The sequence below is a fragment of the Notamacropus eugenii genome, chromosome 3 (genome assembly GCF_028372415.1).
Source record: "Notamacropus eugenii isolate mMacEug1 chromosome 3, mMacEug1.pri_v2, whole genome shotgun sequence".
NCBI lineage: Eukaryota > Metazoa > Chordata > Mammalia > Diprotodontia > Macropodidae > Notamacropus > Notamacropus eugenii.
In genome coordinates, this window is record NC_092874.1 from 375,850,572 (window position 1) to 375,869,930 (window position 19,359).

The window sequence follows — 19,359 nt, forward strand, 5'->3', positions numbered from 1 at the left end:
CCTACTTCACTGTCTATCTGTAGTGTTTGTAAAAGAGACATGTACTAATCAGCTAACTCAACAGGTTTCATTCAATGATCCATTGTAACTTAAACATTATATATTCTTTATCCATTTGGATTTGGTTTTTGGTTTTTGATTTTATTGTTTTCTTTTAAGGGTGAGTGACTAGGCCATAACTTCTGAATGGCCAAAGATTTCATTTGGGAAACTCCACAGTGCTCTGAATCTACATGCTAACAGCATGATGTCATCAATGAACAGGAATATATAGAAAATCTCACCTCCATTTGGAATTTGCCCAAGATTCTTTCCATGACAGTGATTTTAAAAACTTTGGAAAACATATGGCATTGATAATCATTTTTATAACTCTCTTCATATTGATGTTCAAAGGGTAATCAAATAAAGGTATCTCTGGGGATGCATCTATAAAGGAACATAATTGTTTTTCTCTGCTAAGTCAAAGACATTTTTTTTTCAGTCAACAAACAATAAACATGCCTGGATATGATATTCCCTTTACCTCTTAGTCAGTTGTGAGCATGATTATATAGTCTATTTTGGAAAGTTGTCTATGAAAGGATGTCTATTTTGGCATCATATTATCAAGAAGCATAGCCTCTATACATGCATAGACCTCTTTAGTCTATATTCAATAGAACTTGGGACAGTAGTTGCTAACATGTTGATTAAAATACTGTTGTATATATTTTCCAATATTTTGGAATCTTTCTCTCCTGGAAATGCCTTTAAACTTGATTCCTGACCAATATCATTAGTACAGGATCATAGATTCAGAGTTAGAAAGAACCTCAAAGATCATCTTCATTTATAAAATGAAGGCCAAGGTCTAGAGAGACTAGTTGATTTGTCTAGGTAATGAATGGCAGAACTGGAATTCAAACCCAGGTCCTCAAGACTCCAAATTCAGTGTTCTTTCCATTGTACTATACTACTTTACTTGAACAGATAATGAAACACACACAAATACACACACACACACACACACACACACACACACACACCCTCTAGGCTGGTGGGTTGTTAACTACTGCTAACAAATGTTGTATAGACTAGAATATCTGGCCATTGTATTAGGTAGTTTTGCTTAACTGATTTTCCTTTTTAGCAGAACAAATGCTATTAGATGGGAACAGGGGTATACATTAGAAAATGAGTGCTATAAAAAAAGACCGATAAAAAATTTTAAATAAAGTTAATTCAAAAGAGAATGATTCTTGGATGCCTTTAAAATTGTCACCTCCAGCAAAAATTTCTTCTGAACACATTTGTTTATGTCCAACCAGTCCTCCCAAATTAATCTTCTTAACTAATTCCTCAAATAACTCATAGCACTGAAGTATTAGAACCCAATTACCATCAACGATTCAAATAGATTGCTATAGTAAACACTGGTATTCAATTTAATACCTATTTGTTGCTCTTTTTCTGGTTTCATCTATAAATACTCTGAAAATTATCTGAGTTAATTGGGTTTTATGCAAACTTTTCTCATTTTCCTTTTCCCTTCCACTCTTTTTTGCTATTTTTAAAGTGGTTATCTACATCTATCCTTCATCTTACCCTATGTGATTTTGAGAATGAAATTATATTATAAACTGGTGATGCTCCCCTGGCTGCTATGTTTCTCTGTTCAGTAAAGAGATCAAATGTTTGCTGGCTGAAGTCATTTCAGATCTATTTGGTCTCTGTGACGTAACTTCTGCTTTATAGCAATTTAACTTTTCTAAAAATTGATGATAGTTTCAGTATTTTTATCTTTATTCTTCTCCCATTTTCAGAGTTAGCAATTTGTTTAAATGCATAAGGTTGAAGCTGGTGTAAAAGCATAGTGTCTTATTTTCTCATCTTTATTCTTTCCCCTAATTTGGTCTTGATTTTCACCAGTCGGTGATTGGACTGTGTATATTCAACTGATTCAGAAATGGCTTTCATGTCGAATCCAATCTGTTCTGATATAGGTAATTTAATTTGTGTCATAGTGTCCAGTACTGGCCATGTTCAGCACTTTCTGATTCTTCATTTTTTGAAAAAGTATTCATTATATTCAGATTGGGGTTCCTGAGTAATCTTCAAACCAAAGACCTTTTTCATTTCTTAATTGCAGATGGTACTTCTCAATATCTTTTTTGCTTATCCACCCTGTGCCCACTTTCACAATGAATCACCTAGTATCAAGCTATATGTTGAGGTGCTTAGGAGATTCACGTCAAGTTCTTCAAAGAATTTCTCTATTTTTTAAAAATCTTCAGTTGAAGATAGAGTATCAGTTACAATTATATTCATAGTTACTTTTTTTTACATTCATCATAGGAAAGGAAAGAATGTCATAAAATGCTGTTTCTTTTCATCTTGGGAGTATATAATGAAAACAACTCTAACAACCCCTTTATTTTCCTCTTAAAGGAGACATTCTACTAAGTTTTGTTTTGCTTGTATGCCTAGCATTTAAGATAGTACCTGGAACATTGTAAACACAATACATACTTTTTCATTCACTCATTCACTCATTTATCTTTGCATTTCACTGAAATTTGTATCTGGATACAAACTAATTAAAGAAAACTAAAATATGTTCAACAACAAAATAAATAATAAATGAGTGAGAGAGCATAAAAATTTTTTGTTTGGAAAAATTCTCTACGACATGTTTATTTCTGCATAAGAATCATCATCATCAACAAACATTTATTAAGCACTTACTATGTACCAGGGACTGTATGCTAAGGCCTGGATATACCAAGAATGGGGGGGAATGGTCCCTGCCCTCATATAACTTGCATTCTAATGGTACAGATAGCATGCAAACAACTATTTATGTACAAGATATATACAGTGTAAATAAAGGGTTATTGAAGAGGAAGATGATACTTATTTTATGAAACTGCAACCTGGGCAGAACATAGACCAAATCTGCCCACTGTGAGACTCTATGAATCTTTTCAAGTCATTATATGAAGGGCCTACCACTGTAAATGCACAGATGGGTCATTAATGATGAAGTCTGATTCTGAACATGAATTTTTCATTGGCCTTGGAGTCTTCTAAAGGAACATTATTGCTTATATTAAGAATAATAGAGATATCTAGAGGAATCTCTCTGTGGCCATTGCTATACAAGATATCAACACTGCCTCCTCTGATCCCAAGAAAAGGTCTGGTATCAGATTCTGGTGCTGGTTATTGTCCTTCGTCTTTGAAGGGGACCAAAATGACATCACCATAATAAAGTGAAGTTACAGTGTGCCTGACTGTAACTGATCAGACCAATATGAGCTCTAAATGCTCTACCACAGGTTGGGCACAGAGAATCCACATGAGTATTTGGGGTGGATACTCCCAATTTATGTATCCTATGTTTCCTTTGTGCTGTCTCAATTCTGCTTTGCTCAAAGAACACAGCACCTTTTCTGATGTGGGAAATGCCATGCTGAGCAGTCCTGTGCCAGTGTCTCCCATGTTGCACAGTCAAATCCAAAGGTCTTGAGAGACATCTTGAGAGTGTCTTTGTATTGCTTCTTCTGGCCACCATGTGATCACCTGCCCCATGTGAGTTCTCTATAAAACAGTCTTTGTAGTAAGCATATATTTTGCATTCAAACAACGTGGCCAGCCCATCAAAGTTGCACTCTCTGAAGCATAGTTTGAATGCTTGACAGTTAAGCTTGAGCAAGGACTTCAGTGTCTGGTACCTCATCCTGCCAAGTGATCCTCAGAATCTTCGTAAGACAGTTCAAATGGAAGCAATTCAGCTTCCTGGCATGGTATCTGAGGTAAATGGTCAGTGGCCTCAGCATTGATTGATGATGGTCTGTTAAGAACACTATGGAAGTGTTCAGCCCATCTCTCTAGGATCAAATCCTTATCACTAATCAATTTGGCTTCATCAGCACTGAATAGTTGTGATGCACTATAGGTTTTTGGTTCATAAATAGCTTTCAGGGAATCATAAAAGCACTTTGGATTGTTACCATCAGCATAAAACTGAATTTCATCTGCTTTCTTACTCACAAACACCAAGATTGGTTTGATGAATACAGTGGGGAAGTTCAGAAGCTGCTATACCAACAGGATAGTTTCTCCACCTCTAAGAAGGCAGCATTTAAATCTATCAAAAGCAAAATACAAGCAAAGCTTAGAGAGAGTCAGGATTCTTAGCTCAGTAACAGATTATAAAATTATTCAAAGACTGATTTTCCCCAAAATCTCCTACAAAGAACTCCAAAACATCAAGAAACTACTTCTGTGTTTCCAAGTCTCCAGATTCCACATTTTAGAGTTAATTCATGCCCCATATAGCTTTAGAATTGTAAAGGACCTTGAAGACTACTGAGACCATCACCCTCATGTTACAGATGAGGAGACTGAGATCCAGAAAATGACTCACCCAAGGTCACACAGATAGTAAGTTGAAGAGAAAGAATTCAAACCAAGGTCTTCTGATTCCAAATCTCAGGTTCCTCCTTTGATGCCATCTTTCTTTTGAGAGACTGGCATATACAAGGATATATGTGGAAGTTCTCTACTCTTATGCCAAACGTTTCCGAAGCAAGTGAAAGGAGACTTTCCTGAAGCCTACTTGTCTATCACTAGCTTTCCCCAAAGTTTTATGTGGTGGATGGAAACCATCAGAGTACAATGTGCACACTCTAAGGAGTGTGTCCTCATTGACTAGTCCCCCCATTATATTTTGTTTTTACATTATTTACTTAACCACCTGTATCTTTCTCTCATCTCTTATGACAACAAAATTTTAAAAGATAAAGGAAAGAGTGAAAAGTTTAGCAACCAATCACCATATTGAAAAAAGTTTGCCTGGTGGAGCCAAGATAGTAAAGACAAGGACTTGTCTAAGCTCTCCCTCAAATCTCTCCAAATAACAGTAAAAAATGACTCTGAAACAATTCTAGAGCAGCAGAACCCCCATAAAAGACAGAGTTAAACAAATTTCTGGCCCAAGACAACCTGAAAGGTCGACAGGAAAGGTCTGTTGCAGTGGGCTGGGAGAGGAATGCAGTCCAGTGCAAAACACTCTAGCACATACTGGGCCCCAGAAAACTCAGAGCAAGCCTCAAGGGCCTGCATTGCAGGAAGCTGTGGTGGTTTACAGAGTTCCCAACCCACAAATGCCAAAGACAACTTAGAAGGTCAGTAAGAAAGGTCTGTCAGATATGGGTAAGAGAGAAGTGCAGTCCAGCCCTGGCGCCAGTACAGCCCTGGGGAGCAGCTGAAGCAATGGCAGCAGTCTCTTCTGGAACCCTCAGCCCCTGAATGGTAAGGGTATTAAACAACTGATTAGAAGGAAATTAAAGGACTCTCTTTGTTGGCACTTGGCTAGGATTTTATTACTTTGTACATACTTGGAACTGGGTGGCAGTCTTGGGGTGAGGAGGAACACTGGCATAGTAAACTCTGTGGCAACAGTGAAGAGCAAACACTCCTCACAGTTCTAGGGCAGAAAAGAATGCTTATGGTCACTCATTGACCACAGCACAGGCCAGGAGAGGAGGAAACCTCTCTCTTTAGATCATACCACCTTGGAAGAAATGAAAGTTTACAGCTTCCTAGAAGTATCTCTGAAAACAGCTGCACAAAACCCCTGAAGCTTGAGATAGTGAACCCTCCACATTGGAAGCAGAGCCCTACCTTAACAAAGAGTTAAAAGTCAAATAATTGGTTAGGAAAATGAACAAACACTGGAAAAAAACTTCAGACTATAGAAACTTACTTTGGCAACAAGGAAGATCAAAACATACACTGTAAAGAAGACAACTAAGTCAAAGCTCCTCTATTCAAAGCCTCCAAGAAAAATATGAATTGATCTCAAGTCATGGAAGAGCTCAAAAGGCATTTTGAAAATCAAGGAAGAGATGTAGAGGAAAAATTGGGAAGAGAAATTAAAGTGATGAAAGAAAATCATGAAAAAATGAGTCAATAGCTTGCTAAAGGAGACCCAAAAGATACTGAAGAAAACAACACCTTAAAACATAAACTAGACCAAATGGCAAAAGAGGTCCAAAAAGTCAATGAGGAGAAATATGCCTTAAAAAGAAGAATTGCTCAAATAGAAAAGGATGTCCAAAAGCTCACTGAAGAAAATAATTCCTTAAAAATTAGAATGGAGCAAATGGAAGATAAAGACTTTATGAGAAATCAATAAATGATAAGACAAAACCAAAAAATGAAAAAACAGAAGACAATGTAAAGTATCTCATTAGAAAAACCGTTGACCTGGAAAATAGATCCAGGAGAGATAATTTTAAAATTATTGGAATACCTGATCAAAAAAGAGCCTAGACCTCATCTTTCAAGAAATTATCCAGGAAAACTGCCCTGATATTCTAGAACCAGAGGGTAAAATAGAAATGGAAAGAATCCTCTGATCACCTTCTGAAAGAGATTCCAAAAAGAAACCTCTCAAGAATATTATAGCCAAATTCCAGAGTTCCCAGGTCAAGGAGAAAATATTGAAAGAAGGCAGAAAGTAATAATTCAAGTATTGTGGAACCACAATCAGGATAACAGAAGATGTAGCAGCTTCTATAACAAGGAATTGGAGGGCTTGGAATATGATATTCCAGAGGTCAAAGGCACTAAGATTAAAACCAAGAGTCACCTACACAACAAAACTGAGTGTAATCAATGAGGGGGGAAAATTGATATTCAAGGACATAGAGGAATTTAATGTATTCTTGAGTAAAAAAATAACCAAGAGCTAAAGAAAAAATTTGACTTTCAAATACAAGAATCAAGAGAAGCATGAAAAGGTAAACAGGAAAGATAAATCATAAGAGACTTATTAAAGTTGAATTGGTTACATTTCTACATGGAAAGATGATATTTGCAACTTATGAGACCTTTCTCAGTATTAGGATAATTGAAGGGAATATAAACACATGCACACACACACACACACACACATATATATATATACACATGTATACATATGTGTGTATATATATACATGTATACATATGTGTGTATATAAATTACATACACACACACACACACACACACACACACACACACACATATATATATATGGACAGAGGGCACATGGTGAGTTGAATATGAAGGGATGATTCCTAAAAAATAAAATTAAGGTATGAGAGAGGAATGTATTGGGAGAAGGAGAAAGGGAGAGGTAAAATGGGATAAATTATTTCACATAAAAGGGTCAAAAAAAAAGCTTTTACATTGGAAGAGAAGAGGAGGAAGGTAAGAGGGAATGAGTGAACCTTATTCTTATCAGATTTGGCTTAAGGAGGAAATAACATACACACTCAATTGAGTAAGGAAATCTATCTTACCCTACAAGAAAGTAGGAGGAAAGGGGATTGGGGAGAGGGGGGCTGGGGGGCTGGGGAGTGATAGAAGGGAGGGCAGAATGGGACACTAGGTAATCAGAAGCAAACATGTTTGAGGAGGGACAGTACCAATGGAGAGAACAGAATAAACAGAAGTCAGAATAGGATGGAGGAAAAGCTAGTTAGTCTTCCACAGCATGACTACTATGGAAGTATTTGTATGACTATACATGTATAACCTATATCGAATTGCTTGCTTTCTCATTGAGGGTGGGTAGATGGGAAGGGAGGAAAGGAGAGAATCTGGAACTCAAATTTTTAAAAACAAATGTTAAAAATTGTTTTTATGTGCAACTGGGAAATAAGATATACAGGCAATGGGTTATAGATATCTGTCTTACTCTATCCACAGAAAAATAGAAGGGGAAGGGGATTAGTGAAGGTAGGGGAGAGGGAGAAGGGAGAGGAGATTGGGGGAAGGAGTAATCAGAGTGGATATAATCTTGGGGTGGAGGAGGGGAGAGATGAGGAGAAAATTTGAAACTCAAAATCTTGTGGAAGTGAATGTTGAAAACTAAAAGTAAATACATTTTTTAAATGAGATTAAACAACCAAAAAAGAAAAAGAAAAAAATCTACCTGAAATTATATGCAGTGTTTTAGTGTCATGCCTCCTTACCTTTGCAAAGGGAGGTATCTTTTCAAATCTCTTCTTTGGGGACAATGGTCAATATAATTTTGAAGCATTGTTTTGAATGTATTATTATTGACATTCTCTCCCTTTGCATTGTTGTGGTCATAGTATATATTATTTCCCTGAGAAAGCAGGGATTCTAAGAGACAGAGGTGAGAAGGAAGTGCATTACAGACTTGACCGCCACTCTTGCAAGGCAGCGAGATGGAAGACAAGAGTATCACGTGTGAGATGAACAGTTTGACTGGATCATAGAGAAAGGGAAGGGAAATAATATGTAATAAGGATGGAAATGTACGCTTGAACCAGTCTGTAATGCCAGATAAAGAAGTTTGAACTTCATCTTGGAAGTAATAGAGAGTCAAGATAGAACTCTCCTTGCCCAACAAAAGTGACAGCTCTTGAGATGTACATAGTTCCAAATTGCAGACATGGAAATTTACTATATGGATATAGTCTTAGCATTTCCCATTTCTGATAGCCTAACATTTGGGACACTTTTTGATTCTTTAGATTAATATAAGTGAACCCCTGTCATCTATCACTTATCTTAAAACAAGATATAAGGCCTCTCTGTCATCTTTAACCTGACCAGTCAATTAAAACATTAATGAACAAAGATTTTGTATTCTAGTCACTGTTTAAGGTCCTGGAATTTGAGTGAGGAATCTGGGCCCAGAATCACCTCCTACTAATGAGGCAAACAGTGGTTGAATCTCATTCCAATCTTGTCCTTGCCAAGTCCGAAAAATTCATGTGATCTCCTTTTAAGCTTTGTCATTCTCCCTCACAAGCAAATGGCTCCTTATGGCACTATAATGAGAAAATTAGTTGCCTGGCAGATTTTTTTTTTTGTAATTAAGCCGGTAAATAAAAGCCAAACCATTCCAGTAGGTCTACAGCAAAACCTTTGGTCAGGAGGCTGGGAGGGGAAATGGGAGGAAAGGACATCTGTGGCAAACAGCTCTTTAGATAAAGTTCCAACAGAAATCATCATCAGAAATGGTATTACCTCAAAGGTCAAAAGAAGAAGAGGAGGAGATAAAGTCAAGGGTGCTTCTCACAACTCAGCATCTCCTCTCAAAAGCCACTGCTCTTCCATACTTGCCCATTTCTATCCAAAACATCACCATTTTTTCAATCACCTAAGTTTCCAACTTTGGATTCCTCACCCTTCCACAACTCGTTAGGCCATCCAATCAGTTGCCAGATCTTGTCTTTTCTATATCTTCTTTTTCTTTCTCTCTACTTACATGATTCAGGCTCTTGCCTAACCCAGGCCAGTCTAGTGATTAAAGTTCAGGATTTGAATACGCCTGTGGAATGTAATGTATCCCCTGCTTCCCTCAACCTCATAGTATCCTTCTCTTCCATCAAGTTGCTGCTGAAGCCTTTGCTGATTTCCTCCCTCCCAAATGACCTTGTATTTAACTACTCTGTATTTATTCTCTTTATGTTTATTCTCTATGTGCTTATAGGAGTATCTGTTGTGTGCCCAATTGGAAAGTAAGCACAGGGTGAGTTTCATTCATGTTTGTATTGCCAGTATCTAGTATAGACCCTGATACATAGTAGGCACTTAATAAATGTTTATTGATTGAATAAAAAAACTGGTGAAACATAAAATTCAATAAAAATTAATTGACTTTTAATAAAAGATGAAAAGAATATAATTCATTAATTCAAATGGATGTCATTCCTCTTTCTCTCTCTCTTTCTCTCTCTCTCTTTCTCTTTCTCTCTGTCTCTGCCTGCATTTTCCAGGGTCTCAGCACAAGACAGTTGACTTTCTATTGACTTCAGGATAAAATATAAACTCCTCAGCCTGACTTTTTGCGAATAAAGTGTTACTGATATTTATTGTTTTTCTATCAAAAATTTTCCTCATACCCTTCTTCCTCACCACTCCCAGACAGCCATTCCATAAAACAATTTTTTTAGTAAAGAAGAGGAAAATGAATAAAAAACATCCAAGCCAATCAATACATTGAAAAATAAAACTTGACCATAAATGCAAAGTTACACATCCATGAAATTCTCTCTCTCTGTGAAAGAGTAGAGGAGGTATTTTTTCATCTTTTTTTAAAATGTCATTCTTGCTTATTCTTTTTTGTAATTTGCAACATTTATTTTCGCTTTCTATGTATCTTTATATTCCTTTTATTTGTCATTTCTAATAGCAGTAATATTTCATTAAAATCATGCACTGTGATTTGTTTAGCCAATCAATGAGGATCAATTTTGTTTCCAGTTCTTTACTGCTACTCCACCCACCCAACCCACACACACATACACATATATACACATAATGCCACCATGAATATTTGAAGGAATATAGAGTTTTCCTCCTTGTCAAGGAGGATATATACTTGGATACAGAAATTTTATCACCTGAACCTAAAATTTGCAAAAGTTAAATAGTTTCACAAAAATCTAAAACTCTGTCCTCATAGAGATTATACTCTACATGTACACAGATAAATGATGACCAGACAACCTGAGGAATGAGAGAACATTAACAAGGAAGCAAAAGGTGGTACTGGGGTATATAATTAGGAGTAAAATCTCTAATTCAAAGAGTATGGGCATTTTTTTTTTTTTACTCTTTTTGTGCATTTTCAAATTATTTTCCAGAATTACTGTGCTGATTCACAGTTCCAACCACAATGCTTCAATGTGCCTCTCTTCTCATAGTCCCACCTGTTTAGTTTTTAAAATCTTCCACATCTTGTTTTCAATCTACTTTTCCAGGCTTCTCATACATCACCGTTCTTCTTTCTATATTCTGTGATCCAACAGACTAATTTTTTGCTGTTCCTCACACACGACACTCTATCTTTCAGTATATCTTTACACTCATTGTACATCATGCCTAAGACACATCCCCTCCTTACCTTCACCTCCTAGGATCCCTGTTTTCTTCAGAACTCAATTCACGTACCATCTCCTCCTTCCCTGATGCTCTCAAATGCCAGTGCCCTCCCCCTCCACAAATTGCCTCACATTTATTTAATAAATCTTTTGTGAGGTGGGGAAAAAGTGAATTCCAGGCTTAGGGAACAACCGGTGTTTTGTAAAGGCACAGAGCGATGTGTGAGAATGCCACTTGGAGTATATTGAAGAGCTTTTATAAGAGTATAATGGAAAGAGAGTGTGCAATAAGGCTAGCAAATGTCACAGTACCACCTTTTGCTTCCTTGTTAATGTTCTCTCATTCCTCAGGTTGTCTGGTCATCATTTATCTGTGTACATGTAGAGTATAATCTCTATGAGGACAGAGTTTTAGATTTTTGTGAAACTATTTAACTTTTGCAAATTTTAGGTTCAGGTGATAAAATTTCTGTACCCAATTCTTTTTTATTTTGCCTCCAAATTATACCTTCATCTAGAACATGAGTTTTTAACTTTTGTTGAGTCATAGAATCTTTTGGAAGCTGTTAGAAACCTCTTCTCAGACTAATGTTTTTAAATGTATAAAATAAAATACATTAGATCACAGATGAAAACAATTACAGTACATTGAAATAAAGATGTAATTGGGTTTTTTTTTCCATCCAAGTTCATGGACCCTCTGAAATCTATCCACAAAATCCTTTGAGAGTCTATGGGACATAGATTAGGAACCCCTGTCCTATAGTGATATATTTGTATCCAAGTACTGCTCAGCCAGAAAGAAGATTATACCCGAGTTGCTACAGAACAGGGAGTTAGGGTGAGAGGGGGAATGAATTACATTTATTCTTTTTCATCTAGGATAAGGAAGGATTAAAACTTTATAATAATACCCACAACTTCCACTTTCAACTCTTCCTTAATATTTATATTAATGTTAGTATAAATAATTTTTATTTCAGTCTTCCTCTTAACATGTATATAACTGGAATAAATTTTGCTTTATAACTATTAGTATTATATAACACTAAAACTTTACTGTTTGCTCAAGATTTCTTGAATTTTTAAGAAATATAAAGTTTTCATGACTTCAAATAATCTTAAAATACCCAGTCTATAATATAATGAAACAAACTATTTATTAGGAGTTCTATATAACTTCCCTTATATACACACATAAACATACACATATACACGCACACATACACACACACATAGACACACAGAACATACTCAAAAACCCACACAAATTGACCGATCTATAATTAGCAATTTTGGTACCTGGGGAAACAACACAAAGAGGAAATATACCCGAAAACAACTTTGTAATCAATAATGTTAAAATGATACCAGAAGCAGCAAGGATAAATTCAGTTGAATAGGATGACACAGGTCCTCACATGGAGAGGGGCTGAAGGGCAAAATCGTTTGGGATGGAGATCAAGATACTGGAACACCTCTCTGCAGTGTAAGGCCACTACCGGGAGCATCACATCTGAGTGAAGATGGAACAAGGTGGGACTGAGCTAAGGGAGCTCAACTGATATACAGAACTAGAAGGAAGCAAATAGAGCTTCTGTTAGACTTTTAATTTAATACTTTTTGCTAGCTAGTTGCAAAGCTGCTGTTTCTACATTACAGGCGAAACATAAACACTATTAAAATATGAAGGTAAATTTTGAAATTGTACTATCTTTTAGTATCATTAAAATTTTTATACCCTTTAACTTTGATGCCCTTTGACAAAACCTTGGTCATTCTATCCTTGTTATAGTTCTTCAAACAATGAAAGGTTTCAGAAAAGTTGAATTCATCCAACAGGGGTAATAGGAATGGAAAGGGGATTATCTTTTGATGGTTCAGTCAATTGAGGAGACTTAGGATACGTAGCTTGGAGAAGAGTAGTCATAATTAGGACATGATCCAACTATTTTTAGGTTTGTCATATGGAAGAAGGAAATAGACTTCATTTGTTTGGTGGCTCGCTCCCCTCCCACCCAATGATTAGAAATGTCCAGAATCAGAATGGGCTGCCTTGTCTTGAATATGGTAAAGGCAATTTTAGTTCATATGAAGGTTGGATAAGTTGACCTCTGAGGTCTCTTTCAGCTCAGAGATTTAAATCAGTCTGGATTGTTTACCAGGAGTTTCATTTATTTTCAAGGGGAAAGGCCAATGTTATTTCTTGTGGAATAGTCAGGCTTTTGCCTCAAACATGTCTCTTTTCTCTAAATACTGTGATGATCTGACACTAATAGCAAACCAAATTCCACTGTCAACTGCTATTCCACACTCATCTCTGACTCACTAGCAACTGTGGAGTAAGATAAAGCCTGTGAAATGTAGTTGAGTTTAATGGCACCCTTTCTGCAATATACCCATGATCTGAACATTGGGACAAAGAAAACAACTTGGTCTGCTGAAAACACCAAGGCATTATCATTCTTCAGCTACCCACTCATTGAAACAACCATGTTACAGAGGTCACAACCTATTGGGATTTGTGAAATCCTGCCTCAGATACTTACTATTACCTTGGATGATTCATTTTACTCCTCAGAGAGACATTCACTTTTGCTGACTGTGAAGTGAGAGTTACACAGGCCTTACTTTCTTCCAAGAGTTGGTATAAGAAAAATACTATGAAAACCTTAGATAAGGATATAGTTATGTGATAATAGTAATAATAAAATGTTTGCCAATTTTTTTCCATTTAATATAATGCTGAGTGTTCTAAATATTTTTTCTTATGAATGGAACTACTACTGGTTTGTGACAAAATGTGTGTGTTCTGGCTCAGAGAGGACATAATGCTGTCATGGGAAAGCACTAGTAATGGAAAGAGTCTTAGGACCTGAATTTGAGTCCAGGCTCTGCTGGAAATCACTATACTTCACCTGGCCTCAGTTTCCTCACTAGTAAAATGATAACATTAGACTGGATTGTCTCTAATGTCTCTTCCAACTCTAAATTATAGAAGGACTGAATAATTTTCCAAAAGCTAAACAGGAAACACCAAATGGTTTTTATCACACACTGCATTAGATCTTCAGATTCAATAAAAAGGGGGAAAGGAATGGAAAATTAACTCTTTGATGAATTTTAATGTATTTCATTATAAGAGCATAACTCTAAAACTGGAAGGGATCTCAGAGACCATCTAGACTAATTCCCTGATATTCAGGATAAGGAAACTGAGGCCCATAAATAATTTATCCAAAGTCAAACAAGTAGTAAGTGTCAAAGGTAGGATTTGAATCCAAGTGACTCCAGAGCAAATGTCCTTCCACTGTACTGAATTGCCTTTATTAATTCTAAGAGGGACAGGAATGAGAGAGAGAGAGAGAGAAAGAGAGAGAGAGAGAGAGAGAGAGAGAGAGAGAGAGAGAGAGAGAGAGCGCAATTCCTTGTGTGAAATGTTGTGTGAAAAGCATTGATGACTGTGGAAACATATATATGCTTTTAATTTCATGATGTTCTTGATATTATTAGTGTCAGGACTGAGGGGAAAACCTACATTGTTACAAGTTTCAAGAAATCTTATATGATTTTAATATATGCACAGGAGAAGCTGTTTGGAAGGTAACCCACAAAGCATCATTTTACTGCACCAAATAATTTTTAATAGACAACAAACTAATAAGTAGAGTGGAATTGCATGTTCTCTACAATTTTCTTCTCTAAAGGTTTGATCTACTGCAGAGTATCACTTGCAACAATTTTCCTGGTTTTCTCTCTTCAAACCTTCAGGAATGTTCTCAGTTTTGTTGTTTAGTCATTTTCAGTTATGTCCAACTCTTTGTAATGCCTTTGGGGATTTTTCTTGACAAAGATACTAAAGTGCTTTGTTGTTTCCTTCTGCAGCTCATTTTACAGATGAGAAAACTGAGGCAAATAGGGTGAAATGACTTGCCTAGGGTCACACAGCTACTAAGTATCTAAGGCCAGATTTGAACTCATGCAGATGAATCTTTCTGACTCCAATCTCAGAGCTCTATCCACTGTATCACCTAATTGCCCTACTCTGTCAATACATGTATAGATTACTTGTAAACATTTTTGTAGAGATAGGAAAGTGGATATATGGGCTGGGGATTGTTGATTTGGGATTTCCTTTTCAGGGATTTTCTTTTCAGTCTAATATTTTATTTTCAAAACTTTATGCTCCTTTTCTCTCTCATAATTCTCAATACTCTTAAAATTGTTATCTATATCCTATAAATTGTATTCAAATCCTACAAAAAAATTCTCTGCCCTACACAATGGAGAATTTTCCTTAAGTCTTTTAACTTGCCATAAAGTGGATATTTAACCAATGTTTGTCAAATAAAGTCCCCACAGGAATTCATGCCCTCCCCTCACTACTGTTCCTTCCAGGTATTCGTGCCCCAAAGCGCTTTCTAGGGCCCCATTGGTACCACAGGCCTGCATCCAGCTCAGCTGGGAAGTATTTCTGTCACCTAGCTATAAGGAAGGAGTTCTACTTCACATGATTTATGGAGACTTTCTTGGTTTTATGATTTATGAATTTGTTTTTTTTTGGTTTGCTTTTTAAATGACTGACTATATAAAGGGGTTTCATCTCTGGAAAATTTGCTCATGAGGGTATTACTGTATTAAGATTTGTGCCTTAATCAATTATGCTTTATTTATGCTAGGACTCTAACTTGCTTGAATACTTATCAAAATAATTACTGTTTTGTTATACATTGTTTTCTTGTGTAGTAAAGGTGTTGCTTACGTGTTCCCTCATTAAAACCAGTTACTCCCTAACTGGAATGAAAGAGTAAATCTGAGTATGATAATATAGATTTAGAAACAGAATGTACCTAGGAAATCATCTGTTCTGGGTTTTTCATCTTTTAGGGTATTATGCATTGGACTTTTTTTTGACAGTTCATTAACCCTTTCTTAGAATAATGTTTTTGATACATAACATTAAAAAGGAAACCAATCACATTAAAATATACTTAACATTTTTTTAAATTCACAGACCTCAGGTTAAGGACTTCTGATCTGGTACCTAATTTTACAAATGAAGAAACTCAAGCCTAGCATAGTTAAATTATTTTCCCCCACTCAAGGTCACAAAGATGATAAATAGCAGAGCTGATTTTCCATTCCAAGCCCTTTCTCTATTTCCATAGTTCTTATTATATACATTGTTGCTATTATTATTCATTCATGTGTCATTCTTTGTGACTCTATATGAGGTTTCCTTGGTAAATTTATTCTGGAGTTGCTTGCCATTTTCTTTTCCAGTAGATTAAAGTAAATAGAGGTTAAGTGACTTCCCCAGGGTCGTACAGCTAGTGAGTATCTGAGATCAAATTTGAACTCACGTCTTCCTGGCTCCAGACCCAATACTCTATCCACTGAAGCACTAGCTGCCTCCACTACGTGCATTCCCATTCTACAGATAGAGAAACTAAGACCAGTTGGGTGAATATGTCTTGATTGTTGTGTACCAATAGTACTTTCCAGTCTTCCAATTCCTCATTTCCCATCTGCTTCAGTCTAACAATCTAGCAGTCATTATCTTAGGGTAATGCATTTGGTTGTGTTTGTTTTTCCTCCTAATCTGATTTCTTAGAAATAGACTGGCATTATTATCCTACTTATCTGTGTGTTATCATGTCACCCTCTAGTGGCTTCAGTCAAAAGCTCTAAGAATGGGAAGGGAGAGGGAAAAAAAAGTGGTAAAGAAAGACTTAAAATTTATGACAACTGAGTTAAGGAGAAAAGAGAATTCAGATCAAAATGGTAGGAAACATATCAAAATTCTATGTAAAACAAAAAGATTCATTCATTTAACTACATTTATTGAGAACCTACTGTGCTCAAGATACCATGGTGGGTACCTGTCATGGATAATCCAAAAATGAGCGTGATACAAGCCATGTCTGTAATGAAATATTCCAATAGAAACTCATGGAGGGCTAACATGAGGGAGGGGGAAATGGAAACTCAGGAAATCACACTGAGTTTGAAAACTTTATCAACCTCAGAACCTATTTGCTAGTTTCTGCTAGGAGCTTGAATAGCTCTGAGAAGCTAAGGAAATCCAATCTGCCTTGGCCATTTTCAAAAGTGGGCATACTTTTAAAACACAGCAGCGAGCAACAACAATAACCATTATAACAGCACAGATTTGGAAGGTATCTTAGAAGATTTAAAAGCCATTCTGCCCATTTTACAGAAGAGAAAACTGAGATTTTATTTCTAACTTTTTTTATGTCTTCAGTGCCTAATACAGTACATTACACAGAATAGACATTTAAACAATAGATTTGTTGAATTGAACTAAATCAAAACAATTCCTTGAACTTCCAAAGAGTATTTGGACTGGTTTAACATAACTAAAGAAATGTTTATTGAAGATGGGCAAATACTTTCTTAAAGCATCTAAGCTACATAGCAATAAATATGGAAGTAAGCTATAGGAAAGAACCCTGGTTTTGGAACCTAATGATCTGGTTTTAAGTCTTAGCTTTGCTTTTTATTTTTGGTGCAAATTCTAGTGACTATAACAAGCATGTAATTTAGGGATTGCTCTGTGCCAAGACTGTGTTAGGTATGGGGAATACCAAGGAAAACCAGATAATCTATACCCTCAAAAAACTTATATTCTACTAGAAGAAAACAAAGTGCATGTGATAAAGAAGATAGAAAATAATTCAGAACAACTTAGAAAATTAGGGAAAGTCTTGTGTGGGAAGGGTGTGGCACTTCAGTTGAGTCTTGAAAGAATATGTGGATTCTAAAAAGAAAGGATGAAAAGGGATAACATTCCAATTTATGCAAAGGTATGAAGGTAAGAAGTGGAATGCCACGCACAGGGGCCAGCAAATACACCAGTTTGACTGAAATACAGAATGCATGAGGAGAGATAGCGTGAAATCAGTCTGGAAAGATAGGTTGGAGGTAGACTGCAAAAGGTTTTAAAGGTTAATCACAGGATCCCATGTTTTATCCTACAGGTGATAGGAAGCCACTGATACTTCTTGAGCAGGTCAGGCAATCATTTGACCTCTCTAGACCTAATTCTCTCCTCTATTAAAAGGGAGGTAAGAGCTAGCTGAGCTCTAACATATCTTTGGATTATGAAACCTGCTTTCTCATTCTTATTTTCCCTTCAAAGAGTGCGGAGCATTTCCCATCAGTCTATACAGAAATTAATGAGAAATTCTTATTTCCACCAGGTCATTGCTTATTTCCACCAGTAAGTGGCACTAAGAACTATTTCATTTGTTATCTAATAGCAGGCATAAATCAAAAGCAATCTGTGAGTTAGGGTTTCTCCATACTTTTCTACCTTGGTGTCATTTGACAACAAGAACCACATTTCTACCAAGTTCGCACTATGAAAAACAGAGTACACTTTCACATATGGTACAAACAGAAAATAACTAGTGTAGCAAATATGAGAGGAGGAATGATTCCATTCTTCCATATAAAAAAGGGCCATATAGCTCAAAGGCCACATTAAAGTTAAACAACAAATATCCATGCCAAGTCTGAAGTAAATATGTCTTGGGAACGCTGGACAGTGACCTGATGGATGGCACTTTCTGGTGGTTAGATATCAGCTTAGGATGAAGTCCTGAATTTAGTTCTGCTCAAAGACAAAATGAAATAAACAAGTGAAACAAACAAACAAAAACCCAACACTGATGGGTTTTCTCCTACCCCCCCCACCCCCCATCTTATACTCCAAGCAAATCAGTGGGCTCTGGTATACAAAGGATTTAGCATCCTTTCTGCTCATATCAGCCTCCATACTCATAATGGCTATAGTAATACAAAAATGTATTCCTATTTAGGCATTCAAGCTTGAAAAAGTTATCCAAAAGAAATTGATCCAACAGAAAACTGGCTATTCATCTACACTCAAAAATAAAAGAAGAAAAAACAAACCTACAAACTAGAATTGCTGTTTTTGTTATGGTTGAAAAAAAGGAGAGTATCCAAGGAGAGCCTGAGGTAGAAAATCCAAGTTGCTGAAAATGCATAAGAAACTCAAATTTTTCCCAAAAGGAAAGCCCTACAGGGTAGCATCCTCTCTGGGTGCTACCTTTTCATCTTAGCACTCACAGATTTACAAGCTGGATCCCCAGAGATTTACTTCATGAGTCCCAACTAGTGTGTTTTACTTTAATAGTCAGCCAGGAGACATAATTAACTTGGAGCAAAGGCATTTACTAAGACAACAGAGTAGGAACAGCAGCTATGCAGTAGTCCCTCTATAAACTCAGGACACACTCTCCACAAATATACATAGCATTAACTGAAAGAGTGGGCACAATTTTAGAGTATACTGATAATATGGCCAAGACAAGTCATGTCTATCACACTTCAGGGCTCTCATGGCCTTTTTCTCATGGTGTCCCAATGCTGTGGGACACCTCTGGGAACTGTATCTCATCTCAGCAAGTCTCCACAC

General features: G+C 36.4%; 1 long non-coding RNA gene across 2 annotated transcripts in view; it reads right to left on the reverse strand.

Annotated features, from left to right (window-relative positions):
- The window catches only part of LOC140497011 (uncharacterized), a 72,324-nt gene that overhangs the window by 15,183 nt on the left and 37,782 nt on the right, over nucleotides 1-19,359 (reverse strand). For both annotated transcript variants that reach the window (XR_011964499.1, XR_011964498.1), the window contains exon 5: nucleotides 12,267-12,469. This is a non-coding gene — a long non-coding RNA (uncharacterized lncRNA). The remainder of the gene's footprint in view (nucleotides 1-12,266; nucleotides 12,470-19,359) is intronic.